The sequence below is a fragment of the Eschrichtius robustus genome, chromosome 6, assembly GCF_028021215.1.
Source record: "Eschrichtius robustus isolate mEscRob2 chromosome 6, mEscRob2.pri, whole genome shotgun sequence".
NCBI lineage: Eukaryota > Metazoa > Chordata > Mammalia > Artiodactyla > Eschrichtiidae > Eschrichtius > Eschrichtius robustus.
In genome coordinates, this window is record NC_090829.1 from 27,017,765 (window position 1) to 27,042,282 (window position 24,518).

The window sequence follows — 24,518 nt, forward strand, 5'->3', positions numbered from 1 at the left end:
TACGCCAAACACCACTGGTAGGCAATTAGGAAGCTATGAACATTGTCCTGGAGCAGAGTTTTCATAACAAAGAACACAAATGTAACCAAGAGTAACCAATTTACACCGGAAGTGCTATGATGCAGTATAAATAAAATGCTATGCCCATTCAGAATGAGGAGTATCTAACTACCTCAGTCTTACAAATCTGTAAATGAATTCACACGGTCTTGAAGAGCAGGAAGAATATTGCCATCCTAGAATGGACAAAAGTAGCTCAAGGAGAATCACTGAAAAACAAAACGACCTAACTTATTTCCTCATTACAAAATATCTCAAATATGTCCACTCCTATCCACAGCCACTGCTACCAGCCTAGCCTAAGCCACTGTCTTCCCTCACCAGGACTTCTGTAATTCTCACTAACTAACATCATCCAATCTTGTTTCCTTATATGAATCCCCCATAGCAGACATAGAATTTTTATTTTTATTTTTTGTGTATATTGAACCTTGTCACTGCTGCTTAAAGTTTTTCATTGCGTGAATGAAATCCAAACTCCTTATCAAAGCCTAGATAATCTGCCCATTCTTCCCACTTCAAGCTCCACACCACCACTTGGCTGTGATATACGCGTCATCTGTAAACTCTTTCTCCCAACTAATTTATTTGCCTGTGAAGCCGTATTTCTAAATGCTCACATGCATTTCAAAATCAGAATCTATTTTGAAATATCAGAACAATATTTTTTAAGGGTGGCCAATTGTTCGGTACTTTCTTTTTTATCATATTAGAAACATACAATTTCAGAGAAAAGGTATCAGATTTATAACTATATGGGAAACCTATTTGTTTACTAGATGTGCTTTTAAAAAATGGAAAGAAATACTATTTTCTTAAACTTGAAATCATATTTGAATTGCAAAAGAGGCTTCCTGTACTCATGAACTAGATCAGTCAGACTGCCCTTTCCAGTGAGGATAACTAAAAAAACCATTTAAAAAAATTATAGACATAAACTTTGTAGGAAATGGAGAGCCAACAAGTTCATGCAGAATTATTGGCCCAGGATTTGGGAGACCATGGAAATCCAGAAATGTAAGTCAGGCATTTGAGACCACTTTTCTCTTGGACTTTTAATAATTCCACTGGCAGTAGGGCAGTAGGGAGGCTGACTGGGGAAGGGGGAGACAAATACGAGTCCAGAGCAGACAGAGGTTTGTTCCTAAACTCTCCTGCATGGGCGAGGACCTGAAATTTACAAGTTAGGTATCAACCAGGCCTCACAGGGATTGCATCTCAACTTTGAATTACTCACTCATCAAAATTAGATTAAAGAGACCTCCTGCCCCAGAGGTCTAAAAACTATAGATGTTGGGTTCAAGCAAATAAATGCCCTTTCCTTCTGGAGAAGGAAAACACCATCCTAGGACTCAAGTTATTTCTATAAATAATTTTTCAAATACTATGTCTGGCATGCAATAAAAAAATAATTGGGCCCATGAAGAAACAAGACACCTTGATTGAAAACCAAAAAAAGTAACAAACAATAGAAACAGATCCATTTTCTGGAAGTGGAAGAAAAGTACCAAAATATATTAAACTTTGTTAAGTAGAGGATAAATATTGCAATTTCTAAGATAATAACTAAAAGAATAGTAAAAGTCTATATAACGTCTAAGGTTAATAATGACCAAAATATTAGAATAATAAAAAGTCTGATGAAAAGAAGTCGAGAAAAGAGAGGAAAGTAAACATCATACAAGTGAAACAAATAGAAAACAAGCAGGAGTATAACGTATTTACAATTAAGGATCTAGATAGTTCATCTCAAAAAATAAATCTTGTCAAAATAGATGCAAGAAGAGAGCACAGCACGCTGGAAAGGATGAGAGGTGAGAAAGCATCCTCAGGGTTGAAAAACAAGCAATGCCATTTGATGGATTTGTAATCTTGAGAAAATTACTTAATCTCTCTGGGTCTCTCTTTCCATTCCGTAAAGTGGCAAGTAACACACAGATATACCTCGAAGATATATATTGCAGGTTCAGTTCCAGACCAGGGCAACAAAGTGAATATCTCAATAAAGTGAGTCACGGGATTTTTTTTTTTGGTTTTCCCGTGTATATAAAAGTTATGTTTACACTATACTGTAGTCGATTAAATGTGCAATAAATTTTGTCTAAGAAAACAATGTAAATATCTTAATTTTAACATACTTTATTGCTAAAAAATGCTAACCATCATTTGAGCCTTCAGCAAGTTATAATCTTTTTGCTGGTGGAGGGTCTTGCCTCGATGTTGATGGCTGCTGACTGATCAGGGTGATGGCTGCTAAAAGTTGGGGTGACTGCGGCGATTTCTTAAAATAAGACAACAATGAAGTTCACTACATCAATGGACTCCTCCTTTCACAAAAGATTTCTCTGTAGCATGCAATGCTGTTTGATAGCATTTTACCCACGGTAGAACTTCTTTCAAAATTGGAGTTAACTCTTGTAAACCCTGCCACTGCTTTATCAACTAAGTTTGTATAAGATTCTAAATCCTTTGTTGTCGTTTCAACAATCTTCACAGCATCTTCACTAGGGAGTAGCTTCCATCTCAAGGAACCACTTTCTTTGCTCATCCATAAGAACCAGTTCTTCATTCCTTAAAGTCTTATCATGAGATTGCAACAATTCAGTCACATCTTCAGACTCCACTTCTAATTCTAGTTCTCTTTCTATTTCAACCACATCTGCAGTTACTTCCTCCACTGACGTCTTAAACCCTTCAAAATCATCTATGACAGTTGGAATCAATTTCTTCCATACTCCTGTTAATGTTACTATTTTGACCTCTTCCCATGAACCATGAATGTTCTTAATGACATCTAGAATGGTGAATCCTTTTCAGAAAATTTTCAATTTACTTTGCCCAGATTCATCAAAGGAATCACTACCTATGGCAGTTATAACCTTACGAAAAGTATTTCTTAAAGAATAAGACTTAAAAGTCAAAATTATTCCTTGATCCATGTGTTGCAGAATGGATGTTGTGTAAGCGGGAATAAAAACAACATTAATCTCATTGTACGTCTCCATCAGAGGTCTTGGAAAACCAGATGCATTGTCAATAAGCACTAAAATTTTGAAAGAAGTCTTTTTTTCTGAGCAGTAGGTCTTAACAGTGGGCTTAAAATATTCAATAAATAATGTTGTAAACAGATGTGCTGTTATCCAGCCTTTGTTGTTCCATTATAGAGCACAGGCAGAGTAGAGTCAGCATAATTCTTAAGGGCCCTGGTGTTATTGGGATGGTAAACAGGCATTGCCTTCAATTTAAAGTCACTGCTTTAGCCTCTAACAAGAGGGTCAGCCTGTCTTTTGAAGCATTGAAGCCAGGCATTGACTTTTCCTCTCTAGCTATGAAAGTTTTAGATGGGATCTTCTTCCAATATAAGGCTGTTTCATCTACATTGAAAATCTGTGGTTTTGTGTAGCCACTTTTATTAATGATCTTAGCTAGATCTTCTGGATAACTTTCTGCAGTTTCTACATTAGCACTTGTTGCCTCACCTTGCACTTTTACACTATGGAGATGGGTTCTTCCATTAAACTTCATGAACCAACCTCTGTCAGCTTCAAACCTTTCTTCTGCACATTCCTCACCTCTATCAGTCTTCACAGAATTGAAAAGAGTTAGGGCCTTTTTCTGGCTTAGGCTTTGGCTTAAGGGAATGTTGTGACTGGTTTCAACTTCTTTCCAGACCTCTAAAATTCTCTCCATATCAGAAATAAGGCTGTTTCATTTCTTATTCATGTGTTCACTGGAATAACACTTTTAATGTCTTTCAGGAACTTTTCCTTTGCGTTCACAACTTGGCTATTTGGCTCAAAAGGCCTAAGTTCTGGCCTATCTCAGCTTTTGACACCCCTTCCTCACTAAACTTAATCATTTATTGCTTTTGATTTAAAGTGAGAAACCTGTGACTCTTCCTTTCTGAACACTTAGAGGCCACTGTAGGGTTATTAATTAGCCTGATTGCAATATTGTTGTGTCTCAGGGAATAGATAGGCTTGACGAGAGGGAGAGAGATGGGGGAACAGCTGGTCAGTGGAGTAGGCAGAACACACGTAACATTTATCGATTAAGTTTGCCATCTTATGTGGGCATGGTGCCTCAAAATAATTACAATGGTAATATCAAAGATCACTGATCACAAATCACCATAACAAATATATCAATAATAATAATGAAAAAGTTTGAAATATTGTGAAAATTATCAAAATGTGACACAGAAGCACAAAGTGAGCAAATGCTATTGAAAAGACGGTGCTGATAGATCTGCCCCAGTAGGATTGCCACAAACCTTCAATTTGTAAAAAACGCAATATCCGCAAAGCACAAGAAAATGAAGCACAACAAAATGAGTTATGCCTGTACATATAAGTTATATCTCCAGGGGCAGTTAGGCGGTGAGGCCCCAGATGCAGTGCCTGGCACACTGGAGTGTTCCTCCCTCCTTCCCCTATAAGATAAATATATTAGATAAGACCAAGTTTTCTTATAATCAGATTCACTTAAAGTGAAGTGCATTTTTAATTTTAAAGTTACTTTACATGATTAGGTCTACTTAGCTCTAAAGAGGAATAGCGCTATTATAAAACATTAATTGGGTCATTGAAGTACATGGCATGAAGCTTGATACACAATTAAAATAACTAAATATGTCCTAATACATCTCTTTGAATGTTTTATTGATATTGCTGGCTGAATATGAGAAGTAAGTGTGATTTTGCTGTCTTTGTGGGTCAGATTTCATTATATAAACGTCTCAATTTTAATCAGGCAGTTATTATGTTAATATATTCCATTAACAGTGGATATTTATTTTCCACACCTAACAATCTACAATCTGGAAAACTAATTTAAATCGAACTTTTTATAGCAATTCTGTGAAAACTGTGTATATTCATTAAATTAAGGATCACTTTGCATGCCAGCACATCCAAATTGTATTTTGAAATGATGCAGGATAAACAACAGATGTGTCCAAGATATATTTTTCTTCAGTTGCTAAGGCAACATTGTTCAGTTTTAAAAGAGTGAGGTGATGCAGAAAAAAAGACCAGGAAATAATTTCTTTGGGCACTTGATTCAATAAGAAGGTACCCTTCGTATTTGCCGTTATAACGTGGCCAGTATGGTTCTGAAATATTCTCATATTGTATTATCTGTGCTAGGTTTTATGTTTTGTTATTTTGTCAATATAGCAAGTTATTCTACGGGCACAATTTTGGACAGCTCTCCGTATATTTCCAACTCAATTTACTCTTTACTGCTTACCTCCGCAAAGATCTGACATGTGTCTCAGCATTTCTCAAGCTGAGGGTGTAATTCTGATGGTGACAAAGATAAAATTCTAAGAATTGTGGAGATTTCCAACTATCAGGAAGAACTAGTTTGGTAACAGGGTGCCTATTTTCTCATTCTCTTCTTATTCAGGAGATCTTTCTCTTCTCCCATGCATTCCTGATTACTGTCTACCCTCATTAATATGTACTTACTTCTCTCCCATTTGTACAAGTTCATTCAGTGTCTTTTTATTTATTTATTTATTTATTTATTTATTTATTTATTTATTTATTTATTTATTTGGCTGTGTTGGGTCTTCGTTGCTGCATGTGGGCTTTCTCTAGTTGCAGTGAGCGGGAGCTACTTTTTGTTGCAGTGCGCAGGCTTCTCATTGCGGTGGCTTCTCTTGTTGTGGAGCACGGGCTCTAGGTGCGTGGGTTTCAGTAGTTGTGGCACATGGCTCAGTAGTTGTGGCTCGTGGGCTCTAGAGTGCAGGCTCAGTAGTTGTGGTGCACAGGCTTAGTTGCTCCACGGCATGTGGGATCTTCCCAGACCAGGGCTCGAACCCATGTCCCCTGTATTGGCAGGTGAATTCTTAACCACTGTGTCACCAGAGAAGTCCCTCAGTGTCTTTTTTAATTCCTCTCGGACCAAACAAGGGGAATATCTTACCAGCATTTTTTAGGATAACACAGAAATTACCATTTACAGTTGACCCTTGAACAATGTGGGCTTCAACTGTGTGCATCTACTTATATGCAGTTTTATTCAATAAGTATATTAGAACATCTTTTGGAGATTTGTGACAATTTGGAAAAAAACCTGCAGTTGAACCATGTAGCCTAGAAATATCAAAAAAAAATTAAGAAAAAATTAGGTATGTCATGAATGCACAAAATATTTGTAGATACTAGTCTCTTTTATTACTACAACAAAATATATACAAATCTATTATAAAAAGTTAAAATTTATCAAAATTTAAACACACACAAACATTTCCAGATCGTACATGGTGCCATTTGCAGTCCAGAGAAATGTAAACAAACATAAAGATGCAGCGATAAATCATATCTGCATAAAACTAACTAGTACATACTGCACTACTGGAACAACTTCGTAGGCACTTCTTGTTGCTATTGCAACAAGTATTCACTTAAAACACCATTCGATGCTAATCATCTCCATGTGAGTAGTTCGTCTCTTCAGTAAGCTACATACCCAGTAAAAAGTGATCTCTTGAGGTTCTTGTGTATTTTATATCATGTTTAGTGCAATACCGTAAACTTAGACTAACACCATAGGATGCATATGATGTGCTACTAGTGATGCTGGAAGTGCTCCCAAGAAGAAGAGAATAGTCATGACATTATAAGAAAAAGTTGGATTGCTTGATATGTACCATAGTTGAGGTCTGTGCTGTGTATACCCACCATTGCAAGATATATGAATCCAAAATAAGGGCTACTGCAAAAAAAGAAAAGGAAATGTGTGAAGGCGTTGCTGCAGCTATGCTATCAGGTGTGAACACCTTGCACTTTTTTTTTAATATCTTTTTAATCTCATATTGAAAATGCTGCTTGTATGTAGGTGCAGGATTGCTATATGAAAGCTATCTATAGACTCTAATATAATTTGAGAAAAAGCAAAGTCATTTTATGACACCTTAAAGCAAAAGGAAGGTGAAGGATCTAAAGGTGGAAAATTTAATGCCAGAAAAGGATGTTTAGATAATTTTAGAAAAAGAATTGACTTTAATAAAGTGTCCAGATAACAGGAGAAGCAGCTTCTGCTGACCATGTGGCAGCAGGTAAGTTTCCAGATGCCATTAAGAAAATCACTGAAGAGAAAGGATATCTGCCTGGACTAGTTTTTAATGCAGATGAAATCACCCTATTCCGAGAAAAAAAAAAAAAAAGAAGTCACTAAGGACAGTTTTTAGTAAGGAGGAAAAGGGAACACCAGGATTTAAGGCAGGTAGGGATAGATTAACTCTACTGTTTTGTGCAAATGCAGTCAAGTTTACGATCAGGGCTGCCTTTACCTATAGAGCTGCCAATTCCTGAGCCTCGAAAGGAAAAGATAAACACCAGCTGCTAGTCTTTGAATCACACAAGAAGGCCTGGACCAAAGAATGCTTTTTCTGGATTGGTTCCATCAATGCCTTGTCTCTGAGGTCAGGAAGTATCCTCCCAGTAAAGAACTTCCTTTTAAAGTTATTTTCATATTGGACAAGGCCCCTGGCACCCAGAACCCCACGAGTTCAACACCGAAGGCATCAATGTGGTCTACTTGCCTCCAAACACAATGTCTTTAATTCAGATTAGGGGCTCATAAAGACCTTCAAGGTTGATTACACATAGCACTCTATGGAAAGGATTGCTAATGCTCTGGAAGAGAACCTCAATACAGAGAACATCGTGAAAGTCTGGAAGGATTACACCATTGAAGATGCCATCGGTGTTATAGAAAAAGCAGTGAAATCCATCAAGCCCCAAACAATAAATTCCTTCTGGAAAAAAAAAAAAACTGTGTCCAGATGTTATGCATGACTTCACAGGATTTACAACAGAGGCAATCAGGGAAATCATGGAAGAGATTATGGACATAACAAAAAAAGATGGGAAGTTTTCAAAATATAGAGATGAGTGCTTCCACACCAGTGCCAGATGATAAGAAAGAAGACATAGAAGAAGCAGTGCCAGGAAACAAATTGACATTAGACAATCTGGCAGAAGGCTTCCAATTATTCAAGACTGTTTTTGACTTCTTTTATGACATGGAACTTCTATGATACAGGCACTGAAACTAAAGCAAATGGTGGAAGAGGATTGGTACCATATAGAAACATTGTTTAAGAATAAAAAAGCAAAAAGTCAGACAGAAATTACAATGTATTTCCATAAAGTTACACTGAGTGTGTCAGCCTCTCCTGCCTTCGCTTCCAGCTCCTCCACCTCTTCCACCTCTGCCACCCCTGAGACAGCAAGACCAGCCCCTCTTCTTCCTCCTCCTCCTCAATGGACTGAATGTAAAGATGAGGAGGATGAAGACCTTTATGATGATCCACCTCCACTTAATGAATAATAAATAACTATCTGTACAGTTAATAAACTTATCTGTTGTCTATGTGTATGAGTGTCTTCATGGGAAAACCTAATAACTGTATGTCAAGAACAGTATGAGACATTTTTGTGTCATCATCGTCACCATCACTGAAATATTCATTGTGTAGAACATCGTGTGTAGTGTGTAGTGAAGTGGACAGCCTAGCCTTACATAGGCATAAGGTGAGTAATATTTAATATAAAATGAATAATGTGCTAGTTTCTTACTGTTTTATAACTTTGCTTTCGAAGAATTACATTGCCGTACAGGATGCCACTCTCTCTCTTGCAATTGGAGAAACTGTGTATCAGCTTGTCATCACAGGTAAGTGGCTTTTTAAAAAATGGAACAGTGTTTCTAATACTGTATTGTGAATATAACTCTAATACTGTATGCCATAAAACTTTTATAATCATTCATTCATTAGTGTATAAGCTAGGCTACAATGAAGATATTGTATCGATTACACTAAGCTACCATTAAGCAATCATATTGCTTCTTTGTTATCAATGAATGCATAAATCGTTATACCTGTAAATCAATATGAATTTCTTTTTCGCATTATCTCTTCATTTTTGATGTCTAGTGTTGATAATATGTGTAACATCTATGGTGTTTTGTAGCATATAAGACAATATTGATGTAGGTACTGACAGATGATTCATCTTGTAAACAAATGATGTAACCTTATGGTATTGATAAATACAGTACAGTACTCTGAATGTATTTTCTCTTCCTTATGATATTCTTACTAACATATTCTTTTCTCTAACTTATTTAATTGTAACAATACAGTATATAATACGTATAACATACAAAATATGTGTTAATCAACTAACTGTTCATGTTATCAGTAAGGCTTCTGGTCAACACTAGGCTATTAGTAGTTAAATTTGGGGGGAGTCAAAGTTAGGCTCAGATTTTCTACTGCAAGAGGGGAGTACTCCTAACCGCTGCATTGTTCAAGGGTCAACTGTAGTCATTATTTTCATTTTTGTTGGTGGGGTCACGTGAGATAGCAAGAAACATGGGTCTTCCTCAGATAGTCCAGAGTAAAAAGGTTCAGAGAACCAGTGTGTGGCTCCAGATTATCCGACATGAAAATATCAGCACAACCTGAGGGGGGTTTATAAGAAGAAAACTGTAAAAAGCAGTTACAGAGCTAGGTGATACCCATCAATAGAAAAACAGAAATTAACTATGATTCCAGAAAGAATGTTGTTGGCTAACACATTTGGCCTTATTCCTTGACTGTCCATTAGGTTATTTTAGTATTTAGTAAAAGACTTGGTAGAACTGTATTATGAAAAGGCAGTGACAAGGAATTTTAAAATGGTGTAAGAGTCCATGTGTCTATGTATATGAAGAACACTTAAGGTTAAATGTCTGAAAACACTTTTCTAGAAATAATTTTACCAAAAACAAGCTTCTCACAGGAGGTGTTATTTTATGTGAGACTGTGTGACAATAATAGTTCTTTTCTGAGATGCTTAAAACTTGAAGTAAAATTGGAATGTTATCTCAACCTCTACACTATTTAACTGTGTAAAGTCTATCTTGAAGATTTCATTATCATATTAAATGGTCTCCTTTGATCTTGGAATGTAAAAAAATAAATAAACATTAAAATTGCCCCTTGCTAAAATGTACACAATGTTAACAATTTTAGAAGGTGAATATTACATCTTATTATTAAAACATTAAAAAGTTTTAAATGTGACTCAAACACCACATCACTGTAAGAATTTATAAACAATAAACCACATCTTTTCTTGATCACACAAATTTTAAAAGTAGAGACTGAGAAATGTGTGGCATATTTTGAAGACGTCTCACTTAAAATGCCTAGTAATAGGGGGAAAAAATGATTTCTCCATTTGTTAGTTGATTTGGGTTTTTCAGATGACGTTTAATATGTGTTTTAGAGGTGGGATTTTATCAATGGCATTTTCTCTAATATTTATTATTTCTTCCAAATCTATTGTTATTTCAATATTTGGAACAAAACAAGACATCTAGGAATAAGAGAACAAAAAAATTTTATTGTGGTAGTGCTAGCAAAGACAGTCCTAAGTTCTAGCTAAACTATTTTGTGGGTTAAATTCCAATAGAAAAATAAGACTGTTGCCCAGAGACCCTGAAATACAAGAAGTCATTTCTTTGAAACAAATTAAAATAATCAGCAAGTAGAAATAAGACAGAAAATAATAGAATAAGCAGGATTTAAATATCTATTGGAAGGATAATTAAACTAAAAATTCCAATTATGGTGATTCATTTGGAACAATTTTAAAAATTCACAACCTTATCAATTTTGAAAAAAAAAAAAGTTCTATAAACCACAAAGGAAATTTTATGTGTATTACTTTTAAACTATTATATATTTAACTCTAAAGACTTGCTAGAAATATTTTAAAGTGTGGGTAAGGGAACATTTTGGAAGTTATTTGGCCCAATTAAGTCCCATATTCCCACACAGAAAGGAAAAAGAAGATAAGAGGAGTAGAAGATAAGAGGTGAAGGGGTAAATTGTGAATGGGGTAAGGAGAGAAAATGGAAGAGGAAAAGAGAGAAGTGGAGAATGTGGTCATGGTCTCATGGAATACAAGCTCACTCTAGTACGTCACTAGATAATATAGATACACCTGCAGCAAATTTGATTAAGAAAAAAAAAAAAAAAGAAGAAGAAGAAGAAATGAAACAAATAAACAATTGTTGGTTCACAAATTGGACCCTAGGCATGGAGGGCAAGGAGAGTCTGCAGAAAGAGGCAGACCACTTCAGATTGGTAGGTAGCAGTTTAATAAGCAAGGAAACTTTCTTACATATGAGGCTTGTCTAGGGTGGCAGCAAAATGAGTAGATCTCAGCACCCACCTGCCAGAATCTTGAACCATTGTATAGGGGCCTTAACTGGGTTTAGTCACCTATCCCATCCAGATGGTCTCAACAACACAGACTCTCTCAAGGCTGAGTCCTTGAACGTGGCTCCCACTGTGGTTAACAGTGGGCAGAATGTACTTTCCAAGAATAGGGAAGGGAGGGAGGAGCCTCCAATTACCTGGGTCCAGCTTGCTGGTCAACTGGCCATCACATCCTCTTGGTGACCTCCTCCAACAACAATTTAGAAATTATAAAGGAGACCTAACTATATCCAAAGATTTTTTTTCAAAAAAAAATATAAGAATCAGGTATAGCTTTACAACAGTAAATTTGAAATTCTCTCTAAAATCAGTTTTTTAAGAAAAATAAAAAATGCACCTCAAGAATAAGCAATGTACTCACTCTGGAAAATAAAAAGGCACAGACAAACTCTCTCAAAACCATACATGAAAATACAAGTTATTACTGGCAAGTTTTACCAAACCTTCAGAAACAGATATATCCTATATTACATAAACTGTTCCAGAGCAGAGAAATATATGTGGCTGAGAAATGTTAAGGCTCTCAGCTAAGGAAAGGGGGTACTAAGGACTCTCTATTCTAAATTCAAGAATCTTCAAGGAGATGGTATATGCCACTAGGACATATGCCAGTGAAGTAAGACCAAAACCAGAAAACAAAAACAAAAACCACACAGGTACAAATAGTAGAAAGAAATCATAGTTTTCAATGTGTTACTCTATTTAGCAAATGCAAGAAAATAGTGTGTTCAACAAAATAGAATTAATGCAAAATTTCAGTCAAGTAACTAGCTTCAGGATAAACGTAAATTTGATGAGTTTCATACATAGTAGTAATAAGAATCAGTAAGTAAATATATTATTAAAAAGGAATCCATTTAAAATAGCAACTATATATATATTTAAAACTCAGTAATACATCTAAAAGAACGATTCAATAGGAATATTACAAGGATATTAGAAAGGTACAAAATAAATAGGGATACAGAACATGCGCTGGAAAAACATTCAATATTTTGAAGACATCAGTTCTTCTCTAGGCAAACTCAATGAGAATCCAAACATTTTTAAAACAAAATTCAACAAATTAATTACTAACTTTAATCTAAGAAAAAAAAATGCTGGAGCTGAGCCAAAAAATTTTTGAAGAGAAAAATGAAAAAGGATTTGCTCTACTGAAATTTAACACAAGCTATAAAATGTTAAAATTTAAAATTTCTTTGGTTTTGGTAAATATCAGACAAATATATCAATGGAACATAATAAAAAGTTCAGAACTACACTTGTATATTTATTTGAATTTATTAGACTATAAAAACAACATTTCACATCATTAAAATGATAAATTATTCAATCAACTATATTTGATAACCTGGCTGTCCATTCACATGATTCGCAAAAAATAAATTCTCTATGGATTAAATTTCTAAATAAAACATTTGGGAAAAAATGTGGAAATATTAAATTATAACATAGGTTATTTTGGTTATGTCCTGATGTCAGGAACGCCTTCAAAAATCAAAACATTAAATGCAAAGTTATGGGAAAAATTGTTTGTAATTTTAACTACATCTAAATTTAAAACTTCTGCATGAAGTTAAATCTTAAATTTAAAAGATAAATGGAAATCAAAAAGAAAGTTAAAAATAAATGAAAAACAAGACGAAAATATGCTAAACAGGTAAAATATTTCCAGAGTACATAATCAAAAAGGTGGAAGTATACAAACTCTATTGTCACAATTCACAAAAGAGAGAATATAAAGTAAATCATAATGAGCTATTTTTACCCATTGGATTAGCAGAAATGATAAAGTTAGACCACATCAATGTTTCTGAGGCTGCAGGCAAAAGAGTTTCCTAATACTCTTCATGGTGGAAATTTAATTAATACAGCCACATTGGCCATCTCTAATAATATGTAAAATGTGTGGACTCAGTAATCTGGCAGCTATCTATCCTAGATGACTACACATAAATGTGTAAACAGGAACAAATACAATAGAATAAAAAACAAAACAATCAAAATTTTTACCAATAGGGATGGCTAAATAACCTATATGGTATAGCCACATGTTGAAGTACAGCACAGCAGTAAAAAGTAACATGATAATATCATATTGAGATATGGAACAATCCCCCAAGAAATTATAGAAAAGGAAGTTATAGAAAAATATATACAAGATTTATGCAAATAGATGCAATATATATTTTCTATATGCATTTATATGTCTCTAAATTATATAGAAAATAAGACTGATAAGGTGGTTATCTTCAGGAAAGAAATTGGGATCTTTAAGTAAGTATGCAGATATTTGGTTTATATTCATGAATTATTTTTGTTATTAAAAATAAATTTTTAAATCATTTTTTTAAAGCCAGGGAAAAACAATGCAAAATTAAATCCAGCAGGCTTTTAAATATGGCAGAAATTGTATCTCATTACTTAAAGAAAAATATCAACTCATTTCAATATAGCCATCCACACAAATCATGTGAAATCAAACCCATATTTTCATGCATGGAGACTATTCATAAGCGTTTGAGGCTTTTATACCTCTGTCTGGAGTATAGGGTATACACAGCACATCTGGGACTTGTTTTTAATGCTATAGCAGGGCTTTTTGCGATTAAAGAGATTAATGAAAACAAAATCTAACTTAAATGACTCTTTCTTTACTCTGAAAGACCCAAGAGAAAAGCATACAGTTAAAAATATTACTCTTTGGGCTAAGTGACTATTGTAATATGTTCAACAGGCCAGGACTCAAGTATGTCAACAAATTGGAGAAAGCAACTTACTTGAAGGAGGGTAATTTTATTAACAGAGGTTGTGTTCCCTGAGGAAGCATAAAAGAGGGTGAAATAGTAATAGTGCCAGCATCACTTGAAGAAATTACTTTTTAAATGTGAGGTATTTTTCCAAGGCTTTGTCAAAGATTTCTGTACCAGTTTCAACTCAATATTTATTTAGTGCATCTCTGTTAGGATACATAAGCAGAATTCTTAAAATCTGAAATCTATAAACTGGTTGGGAAGATGAAGTCTACAAATTCAAAATAATAAGGAACATTAGAAAATAATATATTTTCAAGTGTTAATTGAGGTGAGGAGATATATAATGCTATAATAAGTCCATACTGGAATGAGTCATTGTTAACTGGAAATATTAATTCGTTGAATACATTGAAACAAGACTTAAATTCTTATTGTCAATCATCTACACAGGGGCTTCCCTGGTGGTGTTGGTTGAGAATCTGCCTGCTAATGCAGGGGACACGGGTTCGAGCCCTGGTCTGGGAAGATCCCACATGCCGCGGAGCCACTAGGCCCGTGAGCCACAACTACTGAGCCTGCGCGTCTGGAGCCTGTGCTCCGCAACAAGAGAGGCCGCGATAGTGAGAGGCCCGTGCACCGCGATGAAGAGTGGCCCCCGCTTGCTACAACTAGAGAAAGCCCTCGCACAGAAACGAAGACCCAACACAGCCAAAAATAAATAAATTAATTAATTAATTTAAAAAAAAAATGGGTATCACCTCAGAATGGCCTTATTTAAAAAAAAAAAAATCATCTACACAAACTGATCTCTACATTATCCCTGCCAAGAGTACATCTATCTTGAAAAAACTAATTTCAGTGTGTATCAGGGAATTCACAAACCATTATGGACCAGCTCAGAAGATTCTTAGACTGAGTTGAAATCTGCTTCCCCATGGCTCTCAGCCGTATATACAGTCAAACAGAAAATAGTATATAATCTTGCTTTTTATATGATAGTCTTCAAATGCTTGAAGACTTCCTACCCCGAGAGTCTTCTAATCTCCAGGATAAACATTTGGTCTGTAATCATGTGATCTTGATTTGAGTTCCCTCTTCACCTAGTCACTCTCCTTTCCTAGTGTTTTAAGTCTTTCTGTACCTGACCATGTTGGGATTCCTTTTGTTGTAATAAATAGAAGGAAACCTGAGTTTTATAACCAAAAATTATTTATGGGGGGAGGGGAGAGTAGTTAGAAAAATGCAAGGGAATCATATTGACGCCAAGGTGGAGAATTCATCTTATCCACAGATTAGAAGGAGGACCAGAAGCCATCATGAGCCAGGGCTCTCCACCTCTCATGTCACTTTACCCCTGTGTATCAATTTTCTTCTTCCTCATTCTCCTCCTTTTTAAAATCTTTGCTCGCTAATTTGTTCTGTTGCCTAATTTTAATGTTAGAATAGAGATTCTCACAGCTCCAAGTCTCGATATTATGGATCCAGCCCCACAGGACTTTTTCATGTAGTCTTCCCTGAAAAGGTTTCTGATATGGTACAGTTTGGATGTGAGGGGCAACCTCTTGTCTCCTAATCCAGAACTCTGGTTCTAAGGGTTGAGGGCTGGGGAGGTGGAGTTGTGTTGTTCAAAATGGCTGCTTAAAGGCCCAACCTGGGACTTGGGTACAAGTAAAAGAATCATGACAAGTTGGACAGATGGCTTGAAAGGTGAAACTCACAGCTAAAATATAAAACTCCAGGACTGATCTAGTCAACATCACGATGGTGTAACATCATGTCAGACATGAAATTACTGTAATTCATCTTCCAAATTAAGAAACTGAGATAAAGAGAAATTGAGTCTTAAAGTTGTGTAGTTAGTTTTGTGGCTGAATAGGGATGGCAATACATTTCTTCTGAATCCCACAATATCCCTCCTGAAGGGTCTTCATAGAGAGATTTCTCTAACAAAATATTTCTCCCACTAAAATCTGAGAAAAGAATGGCTATTAGACCTAATGATGTAAAGGAAGGCAAGAGAAAATAGTCAAAATCCTCGTATGAATATTATTTCATAGCGAAATATTACTGCAAGGACTCCTATTTGCATATAAAATGTCAGGAACATGAAAACTTGCCTAACATAAACACAGAACAAATTCTAAATTATTTTAATATTTAGAATTAGGTAATTTACCCTTCTTTGTTATAGGCATCCTAAATAAGTTACCTAAGTGAGAACATCCAATAATTTTCAAAAGATACAAGGTTAAAATGGTTTTAACCCATTATTCTCTATTTCACTTTTGAATCTGATTTTCAATCTTGTACTGTCTATATTCTTATTTTCTGTATTCCTGACGCTCTGGAATTTGGGGCCTAGATTTTGGAGGGACTGCCCCTCCTAGAGCTACCTGATTCTTAGAGATAGCAAACTACTCCCCTGTGAGTATGTCTTTGATATACCAACCAACCAATCTAGAGCTCACATCCTCAATTATCTCCTTTATCAAACCCTCCCACACCAAGCCAGTATTCCCCTTGCCTTAAATCACCCCAGGGCAGGTACTAGACAACTAAGGACTACCTCTATAGCATCCACTGAAATTATTCAAACTAGCCAATCCTGAACTTAGCATACCTAGCTTGATTCATCCATTCCTTATTGCAAAACTTCAATAAAGGCTCTGGGCTATGTTCTCCCTCCCTCTTTTCCACCTCCTGACCCTGGTCCTTCCCTGTGTGAACCCCTGTGGCATGGTGTTTCTCCTGTTTCTTGGAATCTGTGAAAATAAACTTCCTCCTTCATGACAATTATTTCCATATCTTCTGTTGTACCATAACTGATTGAAATAAATCCCAGGCATGTTTTAGAAAACCTCTTAACCTTAAAGATTCGGAATGAAGAAATGGTAAAACCAAAGTACTCAAAAATGGTAGATATTGATCTGAAAATATATTTTTTTCTGGCTTACAATTGAAAAACTCCCAAACACATTTTTAAAAATTCTATCCAAGTTCCTAGGATCTCTAGAAGAGAAATTGCAACTCCTTTCAATGTATTTTGAGTTTACTGACCCCTCTCTCAGGCAGTGCACGTTTACAGTTATTCTAAATCCTTCAGTCTTCTACTTAAGATCTGTGTGATTGGTTTTATCATCTCCTTCAGGCTAGAAGGAGTTAGTTTTCACCATGAGTTCTCTGATGGGGAGGAAAAAAAGAGAAGCCATATCCTTCCCCTCTTTTGTTCTCCTGAGGAGCTAGTTTGAGGCTTGTGCTTTAGGGAGACTGAGTTCCTGGATGCTGATAAAAGAATCCAGCTACTCTTTCAAACAAATCATCTGAGTCCTTCGCTTCCATTACGTAAAGGCCAGCATGGCCAGTGTGTGCAGTTCTACCTAGAAATCGTGACAGGGAACAGCTGTTCTTCTCTCACTCTAACACCTGGACACATCAGAGATGTGTCAGTAGGATGTGTCACTTGAGTGTTTACTTGTCTAATAGAGCTACAACACAATTCCAGTTAAACGTGAAGAGAAAGATAATCACACAGATTATGACAGATTATTCCACTCTAGTAAAATCATATTTGCTCTATAAGATGTGCTTTGACCACCCATTTGATATTTAATGTTTCACTTTTACATTTTGAGAATTTTAATTTTTATGCATGCTTTAAATAATTAGAGGGAACATTTAAAGTTACTTTTAGTTATTTAATTTTTTAATTAAAATGTAATTTAGGTATATTTAAGAAATAGTGTAGTAATTTTTCTGAGCTGAAGGCTTCCTGAAAATGCGTGTAAAATTACTTTTGTTATTCTAACATCAAGCTATGAGCGTCACCCTCATAGAGTGTCCAATCCAGTAAGTGATGTAGCAAGGTATGTGCAGGGTGCCGTAGCAACACACAGTAGTGGTACTTAACCCAATCTAGGAGGGGCCAGGGAAGACTTTGCTAAGAAATGGCATTGAAGCTGAGATCTGAACACTGAATATCTATTGGCATGGGGATGAGAAAATAGAGAAAAAAGATATAGGCATAGCGAAAGGCCAAGAAGCAAAAGAGAATGAGTGGCAGATGATTGTACTAATAATTCCAATTTTTCAAGTCTTTCCATAGCCATATCCTTTGATATTGCCCTTCCACTCTGGCCTTGGACTTGGCCATGTGACTTGCGTTGGCCAATGGGATAGCAACAAACTTGGTGCAAGCAAAAAAAAAACATGTGTGCATTTTTGCTTTCTTTCTTGAATTCCTGTGATCACCATAAGAGCAGGTTCAGGTTATCCTGTTGGAAGATGAGGCATGTGGAGTCAGACAAAGTCATCTTAAATGAGTCAATAGCATGAAAATTGCCCGACTTGTGAGTGAATCCCAACCAACACCAGAACTACTCAGCCTGGCCAATATTCACAGGCAGAATTGCCCAGTTGTCCAGGAGACTTGGAGAACTAATACATACTTGGTTTCTTAAATTACTAGGTTTTGAGTAGTTCATTATAAAAATTATTCAGACAATAGGTACATAATAGAAAAGATAACACAGATTGACAGGCTAAAAAAAAATAGCATTTCATATTCTTTATGTTTAATTAACTTTCTGCAGAGGCTGAGTCCTCTTTCAAATGGTAATCCCAATTACGTTGCCTCTTTGGGGATGCACCTCTTTGTGTTCTTTCATTTTGTTTTTCTTTGCTTCTTCATTTGTTAACATGTATTTGCCCCACCCCATTTCTTTGAAACTAAATAGTCCTCTTGAGAGTCTTGCTAAAGTAGATTGGGTACCTAGAGCTACTGTCATGGTTCCATACTCTAGAGCTATCTTGCTCTGGCTTTTCTCCCATGTATATGACCTTTCGCTGTTACTTTTTATAGTTTAATGACCTTCCCCAAGTTTGAGCCTCTTCTGTGCTCTCTTCATTTTATCTTCCTGGAAACCTACACTTTCCAGGAAGGAACATAATCACTGCCGACTCCCTTGCCTCCACAAAGCCCATTTGGCCAATCTCCCTTTCAGACTCCTCAGTCCCCTTAACCATTTTATAATCATATTTTAATTTGGTTTATACTTATGTTGATGTCAGGAAAAAAGTTCATAACTTAATCAATCTTCTTTGAGTTTGAAGGTTTTTTTCCCCCAAGTTTTTAAGCTTAGAAAGCCCAATGTTAATAGACGGTATCATTCACTTTTCATACAAAAGTAAAATTTCTAATTTTTAAAATAATTTTTGGCTCAGTAATACTGCTGCTGGTGATTTGGTGGTTGAATGCTAAAAATTTGGCTAATCTATAAATATCCTAAATGTCCATTTTTTTTTTTTACCTTTTGGGGTTTTATTTATTTATTTATTTTATTTATTTATGGCTGTGTTGGGTCTTTGTTTCTGTGCGAGGGCTTTCTCTAGTTGCGACAAGCGGGGGCCACTCTTCATCGCGGTGCGCGGGCCTCTCACTATCGCGGCCTCTCTTGTTGCGGAGCACAGGCTCCAGACGCGCAGGCTCAGTAGTTGTGGCTCACGGGCCCAGCCGCTCCGCGGCATGTGGGATCTTCCCAGACCAGGGCTCGAACCCGTGTCCCCTGCATTGGCAGGCAGATTCTCAACCACTGCGCCACCAGGTAAGCCCCTAAATGTCCATTTTTAAGTCAGTATTTCAACGAATTACGTTGTATGTGACAAAAAGCTACTATGCAGCTGATCAAAATATGATATGGATCATCATTCACTGTTAGGAAATAATCACTATATTAGAAGTACGGACAATATGAGTACTATGACTTCATGAATGTAAAAAATACACATAGTATGCGATTATTTATATAACATGTAATTACCTTTCATACATATTTTGTTACATGTTTATGTTTTTCAAGAGGGCTTCAGAAAAAAAATAACAGTAGCGACCTTCAGAGAAAGCCATTTGAGAGGGATAGAAGTGGGAAAAGGAGGGGATGTTTGTGTTTACTAATTATTTTGTACTTTCTTGTGAAGACTGAATTTTGTACTAACGACATGTAATTTTTTTATTATTTTTAAATTGGATTTTAAAAGTCTTTCTATTTTGCAGACATTTTATATTTACTTTTGTTTTCTTCCAGGTTATTTACAAAGCTTGATTCCTTCTTTCAATCTAAAGTTTTGCATTTAGGTTTCCCAAGTAGAAAATAAAAAGTAACATCACAACTTACTAAAATCTGCAAAAACACGTAATTTAAAAATATTTTTAAGATGATTCCAAAATTTAAATAACATTTTCAATAACATAGTAACAGATCACTTAACCAAATTAAGGCTAGGTCTAATCAGGAGATTATGACAAAATAAAATGGAGCCCACAGACTTCTTACTTCATTCCTTCTAGACATTGGCATCCTGAGAAGTCCTGGACTCTAGTCTGACTGGTAAATCTTTCCCATCAGATTCTTCTTCACACTGTCACATACATACCTATCCTCCCCACATACACAGACAAAAGCAAAACAATTATCAACTTGTGAGACTAGTGTTTTGTTGAAAACAGTTTGGAGAAGCTGCACTAAAGTCTCTGCGTGAACTTTTCTAAAAGAAGAATCAAAGGTTGTAAATAGTGCTGTAATGAAAGCAACATAAATGTCCATTGACAGAGGCATGGATAAAGAAGATATGGTACATATACACAATGGAATATTACTCAGCCATAAAAAAAGAACAAAATAATGTCATTTGCAGCAACATGGATGGGCCTAGAGATTGTCATACTGAGTGAAGTAAGCCAGACAGAGAAAGACAAATATATGTTATCACTTATATGAGGAATCAAAAAGATGGTACAAATGAACTTATTTACAAAAGGAATAATGTCACAGATGTAGAAAACAAAGTTATGGTTACTGGGGGGAATGGGGGAGAAGAGGGATAATTTGGGAGACTGGGATTGAGATATACACATTACTATATATAAAATAGATAACTAATAAGGACTTACTGTATAGCATATGGAACTCTACTCAATACTCTATAATGACCAATATGGAAAAATAATCTAAAAAAGAGTAGATATATGTATATGTATAACTGATTCACTTTGCTGTATACCTGAAATTAACACAACATTGTAAATCAACTACACTCCAATAAAAAGTTCTTTAAAAAAAGAGAAGAATCAAAAATTAGTTCTAGAAGCCAATCATGATAACTCCTGACTCTTTCTTAAGCCTAGGTATCAGATTTCACCTCAACTCCTCCAAGCCCACACCATAGCTCTAAAGCATAGCCAGTGAGCTGAAGAAATGTTTATCTGCTTCCAGCTAGAGCCCAACCTCAATTTGCTGAGGCTAAATTATTTGCCTGATATTCTTTACCTGGTGGCCCTCCCTTTCCAAAGCTATCATGGAGTGAGACCTAGCCTCACCAGCAAGTTGTTCTCTGTTCTCTTCCCCAATGCTCTGTCCATTCTTGATCTATCTTTCTAGGTAACATACAAATCTGCAGAAGAACCCGATGTTAAGAAAATGGACTTTGGACCTGGATTGGCTCGATTTGATTCCTTACTACCACTTACTACCTTGATCAATTCACCAAATTTCTCTATAGTCTCACTGTCTTCATTTTTAAAACAGGGTGAGGGGACTTCCCTGGTGGCGCAGTGGTTAAGAATCCGCCTGCCAATGCAGGGGACATGGATTCGATCCCTGGTCTGAGAAGATCCCACGTGCCGCAGAGCACCTAAACCCGTGCACCACAACAACTGAGCCTGTGCTCTAGAGCCCGCAAGCCACAACTACTGAGCCCACGTGCTGTAACTACTGAAGCCCACATGCCTAGAACCCATGCTCTGCAACAAGAGAAGCCACCGCAGCGAGAAGCCCGTGCACGGCAACAAAGAGTAGCCCCCGCTCGCCGCAACTAAAGAAGACCTGTGCACAGCAACAAAGACCCAACGCAGCCAAAAATAAATAAATAAAATAAATAATTTTTTAAAAATTTAAAAATACAAAAATAAAAAACAGGGTGAAATCTCCAAAACATGGTTTCTGAAATATCTAAATGAGATAATATATGTAAAGAATTATTTAGGGTCCTGTTCCCGTCAGAGTAGACCCAGTGAATATTGACATCTGCCTGAGTTGAATTTGACACAAACTGTCTAGAGATGGAATTTGAATTTTGAACTTGGAAGATAGAGAAGCGGACAAGGGCACCATGTATCCTCAAGGCTCATTTACTCTCCTCAGCCACAGATTCACACAGAGTGGCCAGTTACAGATTTTTTCCAAATTGCTCTTCCACATCACCAGTGGAAATGTTAGCATACCTCTGAACTAGTCACTCTTAGTTAAAATCAACAGTAATATACTTGACCATTTGAATTTTGCCAGGGTTTTGACATATCAATTTAGAAGTAAACAAACCTTTATTTGATGATAACCTCTGTGACAAACTTGTTACTTACAGCAACCTTCTGAGTTCTGGATTATTATTGATATTTTACAGGTGAAGAAACCAAGATTCAAAGACATTTCTAAAACTAAATAAGGCCAGAGAATAAGTGAGTATTAGGAATTAGCAAAGGCTTGCCAGATTTGAAAGTTTGAAACATTTCTTTTCCTATTAACATCATGCTGAATTCCTAAGTGGGAAAAGAAAAAGACTTGCTGTTCACAGTGGGAAAAGCAACAGTCCTAACCAACTGCTTGGGCTCTGAAAATTTAAGGCACTTCCACTCCCTGAGCCATAGCAGCAGATGTGGAAACCACAGAAACCCTCAGACAGAAAGACCCATCAAATTGGTTCAGTCTCCTTTATCCCCTGGTAAATGCAGAATCAAGCACTTCTCAGATATTACACACCTCACAGTCATCTGAAAAGGGTGGGATTCTCCATCAATTTGACTAGTCCTCAATCTCTAGAGCTGGCAAAACACATTTAGTGGTGGGACTCAGAGCAGAGATGCTGTCCTGACATATTTTATTTCTTCTCCCAGGACAGAAGAAGTAACCATATGAGACATATCATCACAGCCATTTGTTATTTTTGTTGTTTTAAATACTTGTTTCGCCCTAATTTTATCAAAACATAACAAGCAAGTAAGCATTAGTTTTGAACAACAGAAATTTTAAAAAGTAATTTGGATACATTAAATATTTTTCTTCCTTAATGCAAAATGTGGTCCATCTCTAAGGAAGTGCAAGAGAATTTACCTAATAATAGTAGAAAGTGTTAGTTTCATTTAAAAATTTTTCCTCAAGAAGGAATAGCAATACAATGTCAGGAGATCTTGAGCTCCATCTATAGGCTATTCAAGAATGTCTTCTGAAAAAAGAGGGAAGAGTCAGAAACACTATCAAAAGCGAGTGGAGGGAGAGAAAGGATTCTGGGAAGATGGCAGAGTAGGAAATACCAGGAATCTGTCTTCCCACTTAGATAACAATTGCACTGGCAGAATCTGTCTGATGGAACTATTTTGGAACTCTGGAGTTTATTGAACGTTTGCAACTTCCAGGGAAGGTTTGGACAGTAAATTGTGGTTAATTTCAGTCAATCTAATCTCTTAGCACAGTAGAAGCTACTCAGTCCCCTTCTTCCCAGCCCTGTGGCAGGTGGTTCTGCACTTGTTCCTGGAACAGCCTGCATACAGCAGAAGGAAGCCAAGGTGGGCAAAAAGCACCCAGTCTTTCAAATATCGGGGACGTGTGCTCTGATTGCTGATCGCTGTTTCTGGTCAGGGAGGTGCAAAGAGGTGGGTAGACACCCCACAGTGTCGGATGCGCCGCCCCCTCTGGTTAATGACTTCCTAGGGCTTTAAAGAGATGGCACCCTTTTATGCCCCCACTTAATTTTTCTTTTTCTCCTTTTGTAGATGAGACATTAAAAACTAGGACATTGAAAAAGCACCTGCAAATATGGAGAAAAGTAGACAGTGACTGTGTATGCCCAGAGAAAAACTCAGGCTCAAAAAAGACCTGAGGAGATATGAAGTTTACACCTCAGCCTGACCCTGGGCACAGAAACAACCTACAACTATCAAAACAAATAAAACAAAAACAATAGCAAATAAACTAAAACAAAGCAATTTTTAAAAATTGAAATCTTGATAGAATTTGGATTATATCGGTGTATGCATTTGTCAAAACTCAGCAATTGTCATGTCATTGTTATATAAGTTTTACCTCAAAAGAAAAATCTATCAAATATTGAACTCTCATTAGTGATATGCATGCTGAATTATAAAGAGAGAAACATACTAATGTCTGCAATTACTTTCAAATGAATAAAAAAAAATTAAGGTGAATTGATGGATGGATAGAGGAATGCATAGATTCATAGATATGTGATAAAGCAAATACCTCGTATGATACAATGTTAATAGGAGAATCTAGGCTTTGGGTATATAGGTGTTTACTGTAAAATTCTTTCAACTTTGCTGTATGTTTGAAAGTTCTATTAAAATTTTT

General features: G+C 36.1%; 1 pseudogene; it reads right to left on the reverse strand.

Moving 5' to 3' along the window:
• Positions 1-2,230: 2,230 nt before the first annotated feature.
• On the reverse strand, positions 2,231-6,330 carry LOC137765832 (tigger transposable element-derived protein 1-like; annotated as a pseudogene).
• Between the last annotated feature and the right edge of the window lie 18,188 nt (positions 6,331-24,518).